The following is a 19,785-nucleotide window of genomic DNA, read 5'->3' as shown; positions in this document are numbered from 1 at the left end:
GCTTGTTTTTTCACTCGCCTCAGGGACTCATTCATTCATTATTCTTTATTGCCACACAACAGTAGTTGGTGAAATTGGCTTTCGGTACAGCAAAGAACACAGATGAGACATACAAACAACATATACAGTACAAATTCAAATAGGACAGAAGACAAACATTGTCACATATGTAAACAACTTTCCATGTAACAGCATCATTATACAACTAAATGTCAGAGTTCAACGTGAATTCACAGTTCGTCTGGCAGTGGGATAGAAGCTGAGGTTGAAACGGGCAGTCCTTGAGAGGAAGGATTTGAAATGTTTTCCAGAGGGGAGAAGCTGAAAGAGATTTTGAGCTGGATGAGAGGGGACTGAAACAGTGGTGGGCAGTATAACCCGTATAGTCGGTATACCGGTAGAAACATGTGTCCGATATGGATTTGGCTAAACCGTTTATACCGGTAGAGAATGGATTTTGATGTTTACACAGATTGCGCCACCAGCACCGTCATAGTTTACAATTCTGCCATATTTTAGCTCCAATTCTCTAATTCTGAAAATGTTCATCTTGCTGATATTTGGAAATCGGATAGGTTCAGAATGATTGATCTTCGGTGGTTCAGGCGTCCGGTTTATGACGCGTCTGAGGTCATGGCGGCCAATATAAACACGCGGGCGTCCTCTTCCCTTTCCCTGAAAACAAACACCTGTTCGCCGGGCCGGTCTGCGAACACTAACAAACGGAAAACGCGGAGAAATGCAGAAAGGCAGTGCTAGCGAGCCGGCCACAAGAAACGGAATTGTTGAGAAGGAGGGCGCTTCATCGGTCGTTTGGAAATGGCGCGGATTTAAAAATTCGGACCGCGAGCAGAAACCGGTTTTCTGCCAATTCTGTCGGGCGGCGATTTTAGCCAGAGGCGGTAGTACAAGCGCCCTCTTCCATCCGCTCAAGACGGAACAGGGGTGCGAGTCCAGCAGCTCTCGTGTCGGGGTGAAAAGACATTGCTGCCCGAGTCATTCACCACGCGGGCTTCCATGTGGACACGAAGCAGCCGTTTGAATACTGGAGGGGTTATTACTTTAATGGCTGAAGAGTTTTTATCTTATTTTTTTACTTTATTTTGTTTTAAGAAGTATTACAAATTTAATTCGATAAGAATTTTACTTGAAGTATTACATATTTACTTATTTAATTCATGTTCATAAGTTTATTGTATTGTTTCAGTTCTGCAAAATAAAAATGTGCTTAAACTGTTCGACATGCACTTCAGTTCAGTGTGAAATTTCAAAACTACTAAAGGAACAACACGGTAGCTAACCAACAGCTAATAATAACCTAATAGCTAACTCCAGGCAATAAAAAAGTTGTACTCCTTTTAAAGCATGTTCTATTGAAATGATGAGAAAACAATCTATATCGTGATATATATCGTTACCGTGCAAAATTAAAATCTTGCTGGGCAAACGATTTTCTGAAGTTTTAAAAAAAGAAATTGAAAATATTGTAGCGTTTACAGGTTCTTTTCAGAACAAAGGACCAGTGGAGATGTGATTAACAAACCAAGCGCTGCTTTATTCATTAACAACCGCACAAAAACAAACACAGAATATACACGCACATGAGGAGACTGTCGGAACACGTACACATCTTTAGGGTGGTAATTACTTAACAACATGCTATACTCTTATAAGACTACACAAGACACTAGAACTACTATGACATTATTTACACAGGTAGGGTCAGCCGCTGGTCATCGTGCTGACCCTCAGACTCTCCCCGGCTACCACGCCCAGCATGCCCAGCGGTACTACGAGCGCCTAGGGGCGCTTCCTCCTCACCACCAGGCGAGGGCGTTACACTGCCCCCACCTGAAGCGTCTGGCGTCTCGCCGACGTCGAACACCCCCCTCAGGCTGTACTCGTATTCGGCCAACTGCTGCGGAACCCTGCGTGAGCGACCGCTGCGCCGCGGTGACGGCTGGCGACCCACAGACGCCCCACTATCAGCCGGCCCAGCCCCGGCTGCTTCTCTAGAGGCTCCCCACACGGCTCCTCCTCCCGGGCCCGGTAGGGGGCCAGGCGGTCTCGGTGCAGGACCACCACTCTCCCCCGTGTTCGCAACCGGACACGGTAGCAGACCTCGCCCACCACCCCGAGTACCTCAGCGGGCCCCTCCCACGACGGCGCCAGCTTAGGGCTGAGGCCTTTGTGGCGGCGCGGGCTGTACCCCCAAACCTAGTCCTCGGGCTGGAAGGCAGGCCCCCTGCAGCGCAGGTCGTAGTGCCGCTTCTGCCGGACTCCCGCCTGAGTCAGGTGGGTCCGTGCAAAGCTGTGAACCCGCCGCATCCGCTGCCGTAGGTCCCACTCGCAGTCCGGTCCAGCCGGCAGTTCCGACCCGTTTCCGGGCGGTGGGCAGAAGACCAGGTCCACCGGGGTTCGCATTTCCCGGCCCAGCATGAGCGAGGCCGGGGTGCACCCGGTGGATTCCTGGACCGCGGTCCTATACGCCCAGAGCGCAAGGGGGAGGTGGCGGTCCCAGTCCCGTTGGTGCCGGGACACCAGGGTGGCCAGCTGGGTGGCGAGCGTCCGATTAAACCGCTCCACCAACGCGTCGCTCTGGGGATGCAGCGGTGTGGTCCGCGTCTTAGTGATCCCCAGACGCTAGCACACTCTGGCGAAGACCTGGGACTCGAAGTTACGCCCCTGGTCACTGTGTAACTCCTCCGGCACCCCCAGCCTGGCAAACATCCCCTCCAGCAGTGCATCGGCCACCGTGGGGGCACTCTGGTCCGGGAGGGCGTAGGCCTCCGGCCACTTCGTAAAATAATCCATGGCCACCAAGACGTAGCGGTTCCTGGACTTGGTGCGTGGAAACGGGCCTAAAACATCCACCCCCACCCGCTCCATAGGAGCCCCCACCTGGTGTTGTTGGAGGGGGGCCCGAGAGCGCTCAGGGGGGCCCTTCTGCGCCACACACACCGCACACGTTTGGAAATACCACTCCACGTCCCAGTGGCAAAGACCCCAATAAAAATGGCCTCGGAGACGCTGCAGGGTTTTTTTACCGCCGAAGTGCCCCACGCCCATCTGGCCGTGCACCGCTCGGAGCACCGCCCCGCGGAGCGACCATGGCACCGCCAGCTGCCACCGTACCTCGCCACTGGAGGGTACCCGCCACCCCCAGCACAGCACCCCGTCCTTTACCTCCAAGGCCTCCCACAGGGCGCAGAGGGCCTTGACAGACTTTGGGTGCGGGGCGAGCTCCTCTCGCGTAGGCCGCACTCCTGCTGCCCTCCAGCGGAGCACCGGCCCCACGTCAGGATCAGCTGCCTGACTCTGCGCCAACTCTGACAGGCCCACCCCCAGCGGCCCCTCCTGGGCCGTGGCCGCGGTTCTCGCCTCCGCCACGGTGCGGACAGCCTCCTCACGCTGCTCCCACCGGGCGCAGTGGTGGCAGTCCGTGGCCTCGCAGGGGCGCCGCGAGACAGCGTCGGCATTGAGATAGCGAGACTCCGGACGGTGCACGACAGTGAAGTCGTACTCCTGCAGGATCTCTATCCACCGTGCCATCTGCCCCTCCGGCTCCTTAAAGTGGAGCAGCCAGGTGAGGGACGCATGGTCGGTCCTCAGCCGGAACCGGGTCCCGAACAGGTACGGCCTGAAGTGGTGGACCGCCGCCATCACCGCCAGCAGCTCGCGACGGGTCACGCAGTAGTTCTGTTCAGCCCTAGTCAAAGCCCGACTATAGTAGGCCACTACGCGCTCCCCATCTGGCCCCTCCTGCGCCAACACTGCACCCACCCCCGAGTTACTCGCGTCGGTATCGAGAACATACGGTAACCACGGGTCGGGGTAGGCCAGCACGGGGGCCCCCACCAGAGCTTCACGCAACCGGCCGAAGGCCGTCTCACAGCCCGAGTCCCAGTCGAAACGGCGGTGCAGCAGGGCAGCGATGCTGGCAAAGTCCCGGACGAACCTCCGGTAGTACGAGGCCAACCCCAGAAAGCTGCGCTTGGCGTGAACCATGCGTCCCGGTGGGATGCGGATGGGCCGAGCGTCGCCGGTTTTGATTTCGTGTTGGACCAGGGCAGTGCGGGTGCAGTCCTCATCTTTCGCCGCAAAGAGATCCTCGTTCTGGGCGAGTAGCTCCTGGAGCCGCTGCCGCTGGTCCTGATCGAGGCCCTTGCAGCTCCGCTGGTAGAGGTCCTCAACGGTGCGCCTCGCTTCCACGCAACACTCAGCCCCCGCCGCCGCCGCCTTGTCTGGCCCCCCGGCTGACTCGGGGGCAGGATCCGGCACGCTCGCTCCCCGGCTCGCAGGCCTGGCCTGCCCCGGCGACTGCCGCCGCCGCCGCCACTGCCTCTTTTTCCCCCGGCTTCGGCAAGCCCGCATCCCTCGGCCTTCGCCGGGCCTGCCCTCCACCAGGCGAAGTCGCTCCCCCTGCCACACCAGCTCCTGCCGGCTCAAGTCCAAACTGGCCCCCACTCGCTGCAGTAGGTCCAGGGGTGGCGCACCGTCGCTGCACCTAGACGGAAGGCAAGCACCTGTTTCCCCCTGACTGCAGCGAGCTGTCCCGTCACGGTCTTCAGCCGCAGGCTGGAGGCCTCCCATCCTGCTGGGTTGGTGCCCTCGTCGTCGGGGAGGACGCCCGGCCGGAGTAGGGTTACCGATGAACCGGTGTCGAGTAGGGCCAGGCAGTTGGTGTCGAGTTGGTCCTCGATTTGGCAGTGGAGGTACAGGCCCCGGCTAGAGCCGACTCGCCCTACAGTGGCGTGAGGGGCGCCGGTCTTAACAGCTCTCCCCGGAGCGGGGGTTGAGGTGTTCAAGGGGCAGCCTTCCCCGCGCAGAGCCGCCCCGTTCCCGTTTCCCGACGCCGATCGAGGAGTGCGAGGTTCGGGTGCCCGGCAGAACTGGGCTCGGTGTCCCCTCTTCCTGCAGCGGTTGCAAATCAGCGTGCGGGGCTGTTCCGCGGGGGTCGCTGCACTGGCTGGCTCCTCTTCCCCCTCGCTGGATTCCTCCATCGCCGCCTCGGTCAGCCGGCAGGGTGCACTGCGTCTGCTGGTGCTTCCAGCCACCCCGAACACGGCCTCAGCCCGTGTAGCAAGGGCCAAGGCCTGCTCCAGTGATGTTGGCGCGGCCAGCTGCACGTGGCGCCGCAGCTCCTCGGGTGAGAGGGCCTTGAGAAAGGCGTGGAGAGCCATCTCCCGCTGCCCCTCCCGAGGAAAAGCTGAGTATCCTCGGCGGGCGAGGAACGTGACATCAGCGGCAACCTGGCCCAGCCGCTCTCCTGGTCGGCGCCGCCGCAGGGCCAGCCTCTCCAGCATCAAGTCCGGCGCCTCCTCCACACCGAAGCGCAGCTGTAGAGCTGCTGCCAGCGCCGTGTGTTCGCCTCTGTCCTCCTCCGGGACGTCCAGGAGCACCTGGCAGGCCGCTCCTTCCAGCGCCGCCGCCAGGTGGCCGGCCATCTCCGCCCGGTTCCAGCCATTCGTCCAGGCCGCGAGCCGGAACTGCGCCTCGTAGGTTTCCCAAGGTGCTTCACCATCGTAGCGACCTGATCGCACCCGCGCCGATAGGTGTGGGAATCACTGATCGGCTCCGGCAGGGAGAGTATCCTCTCTCTGGGGTGCCCGCTGACCAGGAGTAGCGGCCAGTTGCCCCAATTCTACCGGTGGGACCACTACTGGGTAGCCCTGGTAAGGGCTGTGGCCACCTGTCGCACCCAGGAGTTGCTCAGGCTCCCTATGTGCGCTGCCGATGGGTTCTGTTTCTTTCAGCGTCAGCCGGCGCTTAACAGAATCGGGTAGTGTCTGCCACGATTTGTCCATCCTGCCTGCTTCTGACACCAATGTAGCGTTTACAGGTTCTTTTCAGAACAAAGGACCAGTGGAGACGCGATTAACAAACCAAGCGCTAGCTTTATTCATTAACAACCACACAAAACCAAACACAAAAACCACCAGGCGAGGGCGTTACAATATGATACAGTGAGTGTCCCAGCTTGGAACATTGCATGACTTTAAACGCTATAAAAAACGGGATTCGATCATTAAGAAACGGGTGATCAGCTTATAATGTTTGTGTACATTGTACGTTTTTTACTTTATAATTAACCCTTTAAAATACTTGAATTTCATGAATGGAGTTTATAACGAAAGTTCGGGAGGGGTGACAACAACCACACTCAATCGTACTCAGCTGTCGGTAATAAGCAATCGCTCCCGTCATCCTTCCTCCACCTTCTTCTTCTTCTTCTTCTTTTTCACAGCCTTAGTCCCAGACTGTCCTGGGGTCAGCTGCTTTGGTTGCTCTTCTCCATTTGTCTCTGTCGAGCACATCTTCCTCACTCACTTCACATACCTCCATATCTTTTCTCACACAATCTATCCATCTCTTTCTAGGCCTGCCTCTTCCTCTGTTACCTTCCACCTCAAATTCCATTACCCTCTTTGTTACTTCCTCAACGTCCCTCCTCATGATATGTCCATATATCACCGTAACCTCGCCTCTCGCATCTTCTCAACCACATCCACCACCCTACATCGTCTACGGATTTCTTCATTTCTGATCTTATCCTTCATTGAAATCTGTAGAATCCATTTCAACATCCTCATTTCAGTTCTTCTCATCAGGTTCTCTTCCCTCTTTCCAACTGCCAAGCATTCAGCTCCATATAGTAGTACAGGTCTAATCACAGTCTTGTACATTTTGCACTTTAACTTTCTGGGAATTTTCCTGTCACAGATTATTCCAGTTATTTCTCTCCACTTGTTCCATCCAGCTTTCACTCTTTGTTTTACTGCCTCCAGTGTTTCTCCTCCCTTTACCAGTTTTGATCCAAGGTATTTAAAGTCATCAACTTGTTTCAGTTTTCCTCCATTTGTCTCCTCAACATTGGTCATAGTATCTCCTCTTCTCTCCATTACCATTATTTCAGATTTTTCTGCATTCATTTTCAGTCCACCCTTTTCCAGACTCCTCTGCCGTTTGAACACTTTCTCCTGTAGTTCTACTTCTGAGTCTGCCATCAGTGCCACATCATCAGCAAAGATGAGTTCCCAAGGCACTTCTGTTCTTACCTCCTCTGTCAGTGTGTCAATAATGTTTATGAAAAGGAAAGGACTTAGTGCTGATCCTTGGTGTACTCCAACTGTGATTTCAAACTCTTTTGTCTCTCCCTGTTGTGTTATCATCTTCGTAGTTGCATCTCTATAGGTTGCTTGAACTAAATTCACCATGGTTTCTGGTACTCCTTTCTTCCTCAAGCACCAATACACCACCTCTCTGGGCACACGGTCATATGCCTTCCAGAAAGTCCAGAAAGGCCACATACAGCTTTTTCCCTTTCTCTTGTGTCTTCTCCTGTAACTGTCTCATCACAAAAATGGCATCTGTTGTGCTTTTCCCCGCTGAGAATCCAAATTGTGAGTTGTGGATCCTGATTATCTTCCTGAGTCTCTTGTCCAGAATTTTTTCCAGGATTTTCAATCCATGTTCCAGAAGTTTTATTCCTCTATAGTTTTTACACTCCATTGGGTCTCCTTTCTCCTTGTAGATGGTAACCATACTGCTTTTTGTCCATTCTTCTGGAATTCTCTCTTCCTTTGCAATATTGTTTAGCAATCTCGTCAGCCACTGAATCCCCTCTTCATCGAGGTTCTTAAAGTGTTCTGCTGCTATTCGTGATGGTCCAGTTGCTTTGCCCACTTTCATCTCTTTGATAGCTTCTGTCACTTCCTTTACTGAAATTTCTTGGATTGGTCCACACACTACGTCTGCCTCCACTAGGTTCTCCCTCTCATTTTCTACATTTAACAGATTTTTGAAGTACTCCAGCCATCTTTGCTTGATCTGTTCTTCTTTAATCAAGACTCTGCCTTCTCCATCCTTGAGTACCGCCACCCGGATAATATCTTTTTTCTGTCTCGCTCTATGTTTAGCAATCTTGTAGATTTGGTCCTCTCCTTCCTTTGTTTCAAGTTTCTCATACCATTCTTTCCAGGCTCTTTCCTTTGCTCTTGCTACACTTCTTTTTGCTAGCTTCTTTAGTCTCTTATATTCTTGTAATTCTCCAGTGCCATCTTTCAGTGCCTTGTATGCTTTTTTCTTTTCCTTCAGTGTTTCCTGAACTTCCATATCCCACCACCACTCTTCATTTTCCCTCGGTCTGCCTCCTCTTGTCTTTCCACAAACCCTGGTAGCAGCCTCTTCTAGGATGTGGCTCATCTCAGTCCACTCTTCTTCAGCTGAAGGCTCCTCTGTTTCCTCTGTGTTGTTTTTCATTTCTTTCACCAGCCTGTTGAAATCTACTTTGTTTTCTCTCAGTTTCCACACTTTTGTTCGTGCTGGGTGTTTCCTCTGCCTTATTCTTCGCTCCTTCAATATTGTGATGTCCATCACCAGTAGCCTGTGTTGTCTGGTAACAGCCTCATAGGGCAGGACTTTAGCATCTTGGACTTTAGCTCTATCAATTCTTCTCACTAATATGTAATCTATTTGGGTATCATGGCCTCCACTCCTGTATGTCACCTTTTGCTCATAATTCTTCGTGAACCCTGTGTTCACTGCAAACAATTCAAGAGCTTGGAGTGTTTCTAGTAGCCTTCCTCCTTCTTCATTTCTCTCTCCTAGCCCTCTCTGACCATGTTCATCTGGATAGTCTGGGCATTTCTCTCCTAAATGTGCATCGAAGTCTCCTCCAATTACCACCATTTCATTTCCTGGGATTCTGCTAACCACTTCTTCGAGATCTTCCAAAAAGCTATCCTTTTCCTCCTGTGGTCTTCCTACCTGTGGTGCATATACGGAGATGATATTCCATAACCCACTCTCAAAAGCCACCTGTACATTGATAATCCTGTCTGAGTGTCTAACCACCCTCACTATCTTGTCTGCTAGGTCTTTGCACACTATCACACCCACTCCATTCATTTTTGTACTCTTTCCAGCATATAGAATCTTGTATCCCTCTCCTAGGTGTCTTGAGCTGTTTCCTTTCCACTTGGTTTCTTGCACACACAAGATCTCCACTTTTCTCCTTGCCATAGTTTCAACCAATTCTCTCCCTTTCCTTGTCATGGTCCCCACTCTCATTGACTTAACATTCCTTCCAGGCCCCTTCACCTTGTTTCTTTTCTGTAGCCCCCACTCTACAGTTTTCCCCACAGTAGCATAATTTCCATTAGTACCCTGTTGGGACACAGCACTAATGGCGGACGTTGTTAACCCGGGCCCCGGCCGATCCGGTATGTGCTTTGTGTTCTTTGCAGCCATGGTTTTGGCAAGATGGTTTTACGTCGGATGCCCTTCCTGACACAACCCTTTTAGTCGCCTCTTACGACAGGCAGGGATACCCAGTAGGTATTCTGATCCCCCTCCCGAGGGAACATCCTTCCTCCACCAGACTCTATAAATCCCAGTATGATTTCCTCCTCTCCCTCGCATGCGACTCTCGCACTCTCGCCAGGAGGTCGGCCCTCAGCCCAGCTGGGTAAAGGCAATATCCGCTCCGTAATAGTTCATCATGCTTTGATCTCGGGTGTTGTCACTCCCAGTGAAACACAACACACGTTTTGTGCAGAAACAATCTCCTTCTCTTCTCTTCCTGTGGTGTGAAACAGATCAGCGGGTCCGTGTTCCCCAGTCAGGCTGGAGAACAGCGCCCCGCCCACTGCGTCCGTCACAGAGGGGGCAGAGCCTAGCAGCACAGACTGAGCGCTAATGGCACCGATCGCGTCTGCATTTATAACTTAGTGTTTAAAATTAATCAAACAATGTTAGTCATTTCTTTTTACTTCAAGTCCTTTGGTTTTTTAACAATTTCGACTGATCATTTGATAACATTGTTAAAGCAGGATCTTATTGTACTTCCTAATTATATTACACATGGAAAATAATGTTTTTAATCATCTTTAATGATTTATACATTTTGGAAAGGTTTCACCTATACAAAACAATGTACATATAAATTACACATTTAATAATTATTATGCATAATAAAAGGTATGAATTCAAATATAGTCATGAATATTAAAATAACGTTGGAGTCAATTGTTGCACTTTTTTCCACATCTTGTAAAAAGTGATAATTTACAAGACTTTGGTCAAATGTGCATTTGATCTGACAAACTAAAATCAAAATATCACAAAATGAAAGTAAACAAGTAAATTATAAAAAATAAATTTGGCACTAGTAAAATAAAATATATCAAATTAAAGTTCTAAAATAATGAGAAATAAAATGTAAAATATACTGAGAAAAGTTCCTTTTCCCATCAGCCCTGAGATGAAGCCCATCAGCAGCAAAGACCTGAGCAACGGGCTGCTGGTTCTGCAGAAGCACTCTGTTGCTCCTGAGGAGCTGCACATGGTCCATGTGAGAGGGGAGCTGTGAAAGAGCCCGGGCAGCTTCTTTCACAGCTCCAGCAGCAAAGAGGCATCGCAGAGCCGTGGCAAAACTGAGCAAATTGCCATATGAACCTTACAAGGAGATGCTCTCCTTCCTGCCACAGTCAGTTCTTTTCTAGCTCTAAGGATGTCATAGGAGGAGTCCCCCTGGGCTCTGTTATTGGTCCCCGTGTTAATGATCAGTAATATATCCTCATTCAGGGCCTGGAGGTGGTACAGGTGCTGGTGGGCACTGCGTGTTGTTCCAGGGTGCAGCCACACCTGTTCTGCTGGCATCAGTGTTTCCAGGCCCCACAACATAGAGTCTCTGAGGATATGCACTTTCTTTGGAGCTGATGGGAAAAAAGGCATTATCACAGGCATTGCACGGCTACATCATAAGATAAATCTTAACAGGATATAAACTGTACCTGAACAACATACATATCCAACAAATAACAATGAACAACAGTGTAAAAATTATAACTCACAAGTAACTATAGACAATGTTGGAAACCAGCTATCACAAGGCAAGGAGGTTATTTACATCAGCCATTATATATAGAGCAGTAATTTCGTATTGCTGGTTCCAGGGATCAACTTTTCACCAGCCTCCCTGGGGCATCAGCATCAGCATCAGCTACAAGATGTTTTCCTTTTCGTCTTCCTCAAAATTATCTGCATCTGACACACAGTGTAACATTAGCAACTGCCCGGAACTTAAGAAATCTAAGCAACAACCCTCACCTCATTATCCATGTGATCATCTAACAATGGATAATCAATTAAAGCCTAAAACGTGATCACCCTCCTCTACACAATCCACAACAAACAATTCTCCTGTTCTATTTACACGTACTGCCCTGCCTGGCCACCAGCATTCACTCCCATCTTCACTGCTCACAAATGTGCTCCATTTTCTTGCCTACAAAGTCCTCTGCACTAACAGGAAGCAATTCTAAATAACTATTCATATAATCTTTCCACAAAGCAAACCACCACATTTTTCTAAATCCATCATATTTATTTAAAAACATACTCCTGGCCATCTAGGCTCATTTCAACGACTGTGCCCTTGTATCTCACCTTCCTATCTTTCTCTTCAAAAGCATGTCTAACTCTCTTTCCTTACAAGTGTTCTGGTTTAATTAACATAAGAATTCTTAATCTTTCCATACAAACCGTTTTTCTACCTAGATCCCCACCCTTAAAATGCTGCTTAAAAGCATCCTTTAAAAACTCTACCTTTTCTTCAACAGTATGTCCTGATGGTGCCAAACATTAATCTTTTTCTTCTCTAGATGTACCTGGGATTTCCTCTGGCCTGCTGAAAACACTTTTTTAGTTATCAATCAGCTGTTCTAGACTAAGCCTTTTCCCCTCCTTTGAAAAATTGAAAACTCCATTTTCATGTTTCATTCCTCACACAAATATCCTAAACCTCAACTGTGCTGTAACTGCAGGAAGCTTCTTGTTCTCATCTAAATGCCTCAGCTGCTTGTCTATTTCTTCCTCGCTGTTCCAAAGTCCCCATACTTTCCTGTCTCTACCGCTACTTCCTTTGTTCTTATATCTCTTTTCCTTTTCTATCTTTTTTTCCTCCTTCTCTCTAAGTGTCTGCAACCTGGCATCTCTTATCCTATCCATCCTCTCCCAAAACACAGCCCTCTGCTCTTTAACTGATACTCTAGCTTGAGATAAAACTTCTGCCTTCTTTTCAGAATCCAGTTTTTCAAGCCACTGCCAAGACCTGTTCTCCTTAAACATGATCAAACCCTCAACAGCTATTGCAGTTGCTCTGACCAGTATTTGAAGTAAATTGTCAAAGATTCCCAAGTCCCTCTCATAGCTTACATGTGTCTTGGTGCTGATTCAAACATTTTATACATCTCCTCTGAAACCTTATTATACAGTACCTGCCATATTCCAAATGATCTGCTACCATCCTACAACACACCTTTACAAGACTAGGAAGGATCAATTCCTCTGCCTGCCTAGTCATGTCCTATAATTCAGGGCTCCTCTATTCTGTGAGCTTCTGCAGAACAGGTCCGGAATTTGCCTCCATGTTGGTAAACAAGCGTACCTCACCTCTGACTAACGTACTGCTATCAGCCTGCCATTCCTTCAGCTTACACACTAGCTCCCTGTATCTCGCATTCATTTCTAAAACGTGCTCCAAGAGCTCTCCACAACTGCTCTGTCACAACCTTACAAATAATTCCCAGTGCTCTGCATCCTGCAACTGAGCTACACTCAAAACCTTAAACAGTGCTTCTATTAATTTGTTTTCATCACCTACAGTATATCATGCATGAATTCCAGCAATTCACCTTGCAAAAAATAAACTCTAGCTGCATTGTGGAACATTGCATTAATTCAGTTTCCTTTAAAGGGAATCAGAGGGACATGATTAGATTTTCCCTGGCTCAACAAAAAAGATCTAAACTGTACAGATTTGCCACTTTTCTCACACCCTCATTCATGGATGGCTTTGCACACTGATCTAATCAGTCTAACTGTACCACTCTCTCCATCCCTTCTAGGCATCCAGTCTAAACTAACACTGCCCACCTTTTCGCCACCAACAATCATCCCAGACAGAAAGTGTAACATTTGCCTCATGTGCCAAGGCATCAATTAAATGCAATTCAGAGAACAACTCATTGATAAGTCTGATCCTAGCCTTGTCTGTCTCACTGAGGTAATCAAATCCATATACAATTTCAGGCAAGATATCAGTTCTGTACCGTGCCAGGATTTCATTAATGTTTTTTTCTGTACTTGCCCTGTCGCCAATTAGATTTGTAATTTTGTAGACAATTTCCTTCTCAGAAAGCGTTGCATCCGAATCCCTGCTTCCACTGTTAACAACATCTTGCACCACCTCTCTGCTCTCTGAGTCCCAAATGCATCCTGCTACCCTCCTGGAAAGAAGTCCCTGCAGTTCCATATTTATGGCCATATTAAGTGGTCCCATCTGTGGCAAGGCTTCAATTACTTTCTTGCAACAGTTTTTCTTTTAGATGTTTTAGAAACTTGTCTCTCTTCTAACACAAGATATTTACAAAAACTTTCCCCTGGCAATCTGTCGACCTGAATACCTACCAATTTATCCAAAACTATTCTGACTATCTTAGAAGCCTTTCGTGCACGAATGCCCATGTTTGCTACTAAATCCATATAAGCCTCTCTTACAGCATCACTATACTTTCCTTTTTCACACATGCTAATATTGTGACTCACTCTCCTGTCTGTCTCTGTTTTCAAGCCTTCATATTCTCCCTGCCAGAACTGCACCTGCTCATCCAGGTCCCTCTCCCCATGTGCTAAATCTGCTTCAGAATCACATTTCCTTTTGTAATACGCAACCTTCTGTGATTACTTTTATTGTACTGTATATCTAATCTTTTGCAACTGTTCCTGCAATTCATCAGTTCTCTTCACTAGTTGTGCCTTTTCCTTCTCTAACTCACTTTTCTGCAGTTCATTCAGAATGACTGCCTGCTCACATTCCACAACATTTTGCTCAAGTGTCCGAAGTTTACTATCCCTGCGTCTAAGCCTTTTATAAACATTCCTAACATTTCCATGTTCTAACTTTTCATTTGCCTTGTGTAATTTTGAGAGAGCTTGAATTTCAGCTTCAGCCTTATAAAGCAGAAGTCCTCTGTTTTTTTCCTTCTCTACCTAGCTCTTTCATCATCTAGTTTCCTGCATTCCTCCAGTAATCTATGTACATTTTTAAACTGTGCTCCTAATAATAATAATAAACTTTATTTATAGAGCACCTTTCATACAGACAGCATCTCAAAGTGCTTTACAAACCAAGCCTACAAATAAAATCTTAAATTAAGAGATATACTTTTAGTTGTAAAGGAAAACACAGTAATACAGTAAAGCAACATCAATGTCAATTTATGCTTGAAAAAGAAATAGAAATTAGGAAGGTCGTAATAGAATAAGAACAATAAAAGATAAATAGAAAGAACAGAGAACCATTTTAACTAAAAGCTAAATTAAAAAGATGTTTTCAAATGTTTTTTAAAACAATGTACCAAGCTTGACTACCAGATAAAAAGTGGTAGTGAGTTTAATAATTTAGAAACATAAAAACAAAAAGCAGCCTCTCCACTCTTTCTGTATTTCACATGTGGTATCTGCAGAAGGCCAGTATTTGCAGATCTCAGGTCACGTATAGGAACATATAATGACAGACATTCAGTAAGGTACATAGGTGCTAGGCCGTTTAGAGCTTTAAAAGCAAGTAAAAGAACTTTAAAATCTATCCTAGAAAATACAGGTGACCAGTGAGGATCTTTCAAAACAGGAGTGATATGTGTTCTCTTTCTTGTTTTTGTTAGGATCCGTGCTGCTGCATTTTGAACAAGTTGTAAGGAATGTATTGTTTTCTTGGGAAGCCCACTAAACAGAGCATTACAATATTCGATTCTACTGGTAACAAATGCATGGACAGATTTAACACTTGAATTTATCCTGCAAGAGTTCTTTCTGAATTTTAGTACCCAATATCAATATTTCAGTCTTGTCTTGATTAACTGTAGAAAAGTTTGGGACATCTACTGAGATATATCTAACACACAGCCGATTAGTCTGTTGAAGGAGTTTTGATCTTCAGATGGAACAGAGATATACAGTTTTATATCATCGGCATAGCTATTAAATTGATCCCACAGTTCCTAATTACATTACCTAAAGGTAACATATATAATGAAAAGAGCAGAGGTCCTAAAATGGAACCCTGCGGAACTCCACAAGAAATGTCAAAATGTTTTGATGATTGATTTCCCAAAGCAACAAAAAATGATCTATTCTTCAAATAAGATTTAAGCCATTCTAAAACCAACCCTGAAAGACCTACCTAGTTTTCAAGTCGTTGATCAGAATCTTGTGATCAACTGTATCGAAAGCTGTACTGAGATCAAGTAAAACCAAATTATGTTTATCTTCACTCAGTCTCAGGTCACTCACAACATGGACCAATGGCGTCTCTGTACTATGGTTAGAACGAAAACCTGACTGAAGTTACTCAAAAAAATGTTAGAGACCAGATATTCTTTTAATTGAATAAAAACAACTTTCTCCAAAATTTTCTTTAAAAAAGGAAAATTTGAAATAGGTCTAAAATTGCTAATAACATAATAACTCCAGCTGACAGCAATTTACAATAGTAAAAACATTATCTTACACACAATCAAAAACCTTCTTAAAAAGAGTTGTAGGAACAGGGTCAAGATCACATGTGGAAGATGTCTGTAACAGTTTTAAGTGTCTGAAGATTAATAACAGAGAACAGATGTCATAACAGATGTAGGTGGCTGATCAGGACAATCGATGAGACTCGTCGTTGTTGTCTGAGCTATATTCTGTCTAATCAATAATTTTATCTTGGAAATGAATTGCAAACATCTTCACATTTTATAGAAGATACATCATAAGAAAAAATACGAGAAAAAGTAAGGTTTATTAAACTGTCTATAGTGGGGAAAAAAGTACTTTAGTGTTATCTTTGTGTTTGTTAATTACATTAGAGAAGTACAACTGTCTTGCCCTTTTTATGGAAGTATTGTAGGTGGAAATCTGTTCTCTCAGAAAGTCATAATGAACCTGCAGTTTAGGTTTTCTCAGTAAGCACTCTGATTTGCGACAATTTCTCTTAAGCTGAAGTACTGTATCTCCTCATTCATGAGTGAGTGTGATATTCTTAAGTTTCCGAGCATGAACCAGATCGTTGCAAGAAGGGGGTGACACTGTGCATGAAACGTTATTTAAAATGTTTTTAAACTTCTCAGCTGTTGTTTAATTGATGTGGCGTTTCTTAACATAAGATTCAGATACATTCTTCCTGACTTAATTCAATTCAATTAACTTGAAAGAATACACAAAGATGGTCACATATCAGTACATCAGATATAAGTAATAGACATTTAATTTTAATTATAAAAGTAAGATTTACTGTGTGTTAGATACATGGCACATTAAGGATTCACTGTGCCACGTGGCAGTTTAGCAGAGTAATGCTGTCCTGCACCTGAACATCTGCAAATATGAAACGGTGTTGGGCAATACCTTTCGATCTGCTGCAGTGCTCTTTGTGGCAGCCGGAGCATTCCGAGTGACTGGACCTGCAAGAGCTGATTATTAAAGGTGACGTCTTGGCAAGGTGACGGAAGCCTGTCAAAGGTTCTTCATGCGCCGCCCAGCTTTCCGATAGAATTTCAAAGGGGAACTGCAGTCCCAGTTTCTCAGACCGGTTAGTAAATCTCTGTAGCAAAATGAATTGATTAACGGCATAGAAAACATTGACAAATATCGAATTAACCACAAAATCATGAACGTTTTGAAAGTTCTGTAAGTCGCCATATTGTCACAAACCCCTGTTCTCTCCACGGGGAGAGCGAGAGTTCGTATGAATTGCGCCGTGAAGCGGCCCTTCCTGCTCACTAGTCGCTAAAATGATACATGTACTGTGAGGTACGAGTGAATACGTACAGGTTGTGCTGCAGACATTTAACCACAGAAAGTTTCCAGTGTGATCTGCATTCAGAATTAACAAGTCAGTTCAATTTATCAGCTAGACTGTCTTAATAGACTCCAGCTTACATCTGACCTTTATTGTGGTTTAAAATACACTCATCAATGCTGATAGTTTCTAAGCTCTAAATATAAAAATGTGTTACAGTTCCCCTTTAAAGGAATACCAGAGATCGATGGTATAATGTTTACTTTCCATTCATATGTTGTCAGTTTCTAGAATAACATATCTCAGCTTTCAGCGACTTTCTGAAGAAGGTAGAACATGCTTCTCTTGGGAAAAGTACATACTCCATGTATGAGGTCAGATGGGAAGATTTTCAAAGATACTCCTTGTCTGTCCATCAGTTGTGTAGAAAGAAAACGCTCAGAGAATTACAGTTTTCATGGCTGTAGAAGCAGTAGAAGCCCTGAGTCTGTGTGAGGAGTGGGAACAGATCACCTTACCTCTCTCTCTGCAGGATTCTCAAAATGAACTTCCTGTAGACTGTCCTGAAGCGCATCTCTCACAGTCTCCTTTTGAGAGATGTTCTGGGCAGCTGCACTGACACACTGGTACAGGAAGGGCTGTGACACCGGAGAAGAGGACAGTGAGCACTGAGCTCAGGAGCCTGCTCTGTACAGCTGCACTGAGAGGACATGTTAGCTCTGGAGACAACATACTGAAGTAGAGCGCAGAACACACATTTCACACTGAATGGGCTCTCTCCTCTACTGGACAATCAAACACTGCTCATGGAAACACAGCTCACAGCTCACATGAATGAATCTAGCCTGAACAGCCACACACCTTACAACATCCAATACACAGCAAATTACAGACAAACCTGCTATGTCACTACGTCACAACACTAGGTGAGGAATAAGACATTTAGTGAGTAAAAGTCCCAGATTCTCATGTAGCTCAGCCTTTTGTCAGACTCACCTTCTCCTCAGAGGTGGAGCTGAGAGGGTAGAGCACTCTGACTGTGTCCTGAGTGAGCCTACAGGCCCACACCTCATCCGCCACTGTGCTCAGTGTGTTAGAGAGGAGCTGCAGACACACAGGGGAGGCAATCATTAGTCCCAGAACCAAGGAGCAAATTTGCTCTGGACTGGACTGTGACACTCCATCTGATCCCCAATACTAACCAAGCTCATAACTCCTCCAGGTGAGGAACTTCAGCAGGTACGACCAAAGCAGCACCACTTTCTAAAGAAACACAGTGAAAGAGGATGAAAGGATACAGGAAGAGATAATAGACAGGCTTGACAACAGTCTGCCTGGGCATCGAGCTGGAAGAGGTTTCCAGTCTCAGGTGGCAGAGACTGTAGACAGAGGCACTTACTTCAGTCACACTCTCATCGGCACACCAGCAGGCCAGCACAGCCTCAAAGCTCTGCCTCACAGTGCTGCTGCTCTCACTCTGCTCGGCCTGAACACACAGAAACACACACATTATCCCACTGGGTGTGGAGCAGGGACATGCTCATCCTGTGCAAGAAGAGGTAAAGCCAAACACTTGGGATGGACTGACAGTTCTCAGGGCGCTGCTCAACAGGAAGTCCAAGGTTTTATTTCATGTTCATTCAGGAACATTACTGACAAAGAACCGTAAACTGCACCTCCATACCTGGGTGGTGTCATCTGCAAGGGCACAGTTCTTTACTATGTACTCCAGAGCTATGAATGTGCCCCCCAGCCCCGGGTAGCCCTTCTGCCCCATTTCAATCAGGACCTGCGACTCCAGATACTTCACCTGAGGACAGGAATAACAGCACATCCAGTTTGCAGAGGACCAGTCTGCACACGCTGAGACACACAAACACCCTCACACCTTCCACACACCTCAGAAGTACTTCACACATTCCCAGGTGCAGCAGAATACAGAGCACAGACACATGGCAGCACAGTGAGGCCAGATCACTGCAGCTCTGACTGTACCTGATTGCTGGGGTTGTGAAGGGATGCCACAAAGCTCATCAGGACATACTCCTTCAGGGCCTCCTTGACACAGACTGAAAAAACACACAACCCTGTGAGTGCAGCCTTGGTCCAAGCAGCTTGACCAGATGCAGCAGATGAAGAGGACGAAGTAGAGACTAGGAATCGGGTGTGTGATTGTACACAAATGGCAAATCTTTAATTAATCATTTAAATATTAAATACTCTGCCAATGTTTTCCAAATTAATGTCTCCTTTTCAAAACCTTGGAAATGAGTCATTTTTAAGAAAAGGGTACAGCACATGTGTCAGGGATTGTGCTCTGCAAAAGAATGTACAGCCATTGTGAATTTTCACAGGTTCCACAATGCAAGAGCAGGTATTCTTAAGACACCGTCTGCCGCCTGAACCAAACACTAGCGGCTGCGTCTAGCAGTCCTACCTGGAGCTCAGGGCCCCTGGGATCCTGCAGAGGCAGTAGCAGCACATCCTCCACAAGCACACGAGTCAGGTGCTCTGCACTGCAGGGAGCTCTGGGCTGCAGCTACAGTGGGACAAGGAACAACAGGACACTGTTAGCAGCTCTTCCTCAAGACTTAGCATGATGTAAACAGAGATGGAACTCTGACAAAAACTCAGTGTTACATCCTGCCAGTATATCAGTTTTAGAAAAATGAGTATAAGTTACATATGGCAATAAAGTTCAATTTGAGTTGTATTTGTTTCTCCTGGGAGCACTGTTCAGGATCCTATTTGAAATCTTCTTGCCTCATCTCTAATCATGTTGACACTTTATAAACTTTATTATATTGGACTTGATTATGCTGAATCAGATGTTTTGTTAATTGTTTTTTTTTCAGTTTTATTGTAAAACAAGCACCATCATTAAAATAAATGATATGCAGTTTATGACCCCATGTGAAATCAATAGCTGTGATTTT

General features: G+C 46.6%; 2 pseudogenes; one reads left to right on the top strand and one right to left on the bottom strand.

The window, feature by feature from the left end:
• The first annotated feature begins 3,015 nt into the window (after nt 1-3,015).
• On the top strand, nt 3,016-4,693 carry LOC148639802 (uncharacterized; annotated as a pseudogene).
• Nucleotides 4,446-6,207, bottom strand: LOC148639801 (uncharacterized; annotated as a pseudogene).
• Between the last annotated feature and the right edge of the window lie 13,578 nt (nt 6,208-19,785).

Source organism: Lepisosteus platostomus, chromosome 26 (assembly GCF_059453375.1).
Source record: "Lepisosteus platostomus isolate fLepPlt1 chromosome 26, fLepPlt1.hap1, whole genome shotgun sequence".
Classification (NCBI taxonomy): domain Eukaryota; kingdom Metazoa; phylum Chordata; class Actinopteri; order Semionotiformes; family Lepisosteidae; genus Lepisosteus; species Lepisosteus platostomus.
The sequence above is the reverse complement of the archived record's forward strand: the minus strand, read 5'-3'. Positions and strand labels throughout refer to the sequence as shown.